Source organism: Crocuta crocuta, unplaced genomic scaffold (assembly GCF_008692635.1).
Source record: "Crocuta crocuta isolate KB4526 unplaced genomic scaffold, BGI_CrCroc_1.0 scaffold139, whole genome shotgun sequence".
In the NCBI taxonomy this organism is placed as follows: domain Eukaryota; kingdom Metazoa; phylum Chordata; class Mammalia; order Carnivora; family Hyaenidae; genus Crocuta; species Crocuta crocuta.
Window position 1 is genome coordinate 2094479 of NW_027533258.1, and position 1900 is coordinate 2096378.

At 47.1% G+C, this 1900-nt stretch overlaps 1 non-coding gene across 1 annotated transcript; it reads left to right on the forward strand.

The window, feature by feature from the left end:
- The first annotated feature begins 473 nt into the window (after positions 1 to 473).
- Positions 474 to 545, forward strand: TRNAW-CCA (transfer RNA tryptophan (anticodon CCA)). The gene has a single exon. It is a non-coding gene; the product is annotated as a tRNA-Trp (tRNA).
- The last annotated feature ends 1355 nt before the right edge of the window (positions 546 to 1900 follow it).

Here is a 1900-nt window from a genome sequence, read left to right on the forward strand (position 1 = left end):
AGATGCCCTTCACCCTCACTGACTTCTTTTTTTTTTTTAATAGTTTATTGTCAAATTAGTTTCCACATACCTCACTGACTTCTTTATTCTTTTACTCACTTAATAGTTTTATTATTCTTAATAAGAAAAGGAAGAAAATACTTTCCAAAAGCAGGGACTTAAGACTCCCAAGAGGTAGACCATGAGCCGCTTAAAATTATGATAGGAAAAAACATTAAAATATGTGGACGACCTAGTGACAAGCGAGGAAACTGACAGACTGTTATGTACAATAAAATCCCATCTCAAAAATATATGTGAAGTGACCGGAAGGGGGTGCTCATGTTCCCATTCTCCATCTGCGGGCAGGACAGGCAAGGATTTACACGGCGGGGAAACGTGTGGCTCCTTCTCCGTCTCTCTGCTCTCCATNCGCCGCGGGGCCGTGCCGGCGCAGCGAGGTCTTCAGCGACGCGGAGCCGTCCGCTCGCTGTGACCTCGTGGCGCAATGGTAGCGCGTCTGACTCCAGATCAGAAGGTTGCGTGTTCAAGTCACGTCGGGGTCATGACTGCCTCTTTTTTTTTTTCCCCCCCTTCCCCTCCCCAGAGGGCGGCGAGAAGCGCGGCCAGAGCCGTTAGGGGAGAGATTTGGCCTCCACCGAGCGCTGTTATACTTCCAACTGGCAGAAAACACCGCTCTTTTTCCTTGCATCGCGAATACGGGGGTTTATAAATGCGACTGCGAGAGGCAGAGGTTGCTTGTGGCGACCGACAGGNGGCCCTCTGGGAGCACTACCTTCAGGAAGACTGAATTCACCCCTGCAGGGGCTTCTCGTCCAGGAAGTGGGCCCTTTGTCCCGAGGTCTGGTCCCTTGAGCAGGTGTGTCGTTGCGTTTCCGGACCGGCTCTTCTCTCCGCCGCAAATGTTCCCCCAGGCTCAGAAGCTCGGTGGGTTTGGCCCCAGCCTTAAGGCCTGGGTGTTGACCTCGATATTGTTTGCTAATAGTTGGAAACAAAACAAAAATATAAACAAGTGCTACCTGTCCACCACTAGAGGGATGCATAGAAAAAAAAAAAAGCAAATTGCATAAAAATTTCAACACATACTCTGTATGTTAATGATGTATCCTTATTAAAATATGGATGGGAATTATTCACACCAACCCGAGGAGGGTGGTTACTTCTGGGGAATGAGGAGGAAGAAGGGCTGGAGGGAGATTCTTACTTTTTATTTTTTTAATAAGCATACCGCAAACGTTAACATTAATTAAATCTGGTTAGAGGGTACTTGGAATATAATAGGGAACCTGGGTTTCAGTCGGAGTTCACTCCACCTGCGTAGACCCGAACGTACAAGTCAAAACATTAGTTTATGATGCCCCAGGTTATTAGGACCCACAGCAACCCGGCAGGGGCATATTCTCTCTGAAAGAAATACACTCTCAAACCAGGCCTTCTACTTTTCCCACACATAAAGTCCCAGTCAAAATACACTCATTTCATTTTAAATAAATCAAGAGAGAAGTCCTTCTGAGTAAGAACCAGCAAAGTCAGATCCACAAGCTTTAGATACGGGGATTCTCAGATACAGAATGCACAACAGGTGGGTTTTATCTTTTTTTTTTTTCTTAATGTTTTATTTATTTCTGAGAGAGAGAGAATGAACAGGGGAGGGTCAGAGAGAGACGGAGACACAGAATCTGAAACAGGTTCCAGGCTGAGCTGTCAGCACAGAGCCAGACTCGGGGCTCAAACCCACGAACTGTGAGTTAACCTGAGCTGAAGTCGGAGGCTTAACCAACTGAGCCACCCAGTCGCCCTGGGTTTTATCTTTTAAAAATGAGAGAGCTAGGGCGCCTGGGTGGCTCGGTTGGTTGAGTGTCCAACTCTTGATTTCAGCTCAGGTTATGATCCCAGGGTC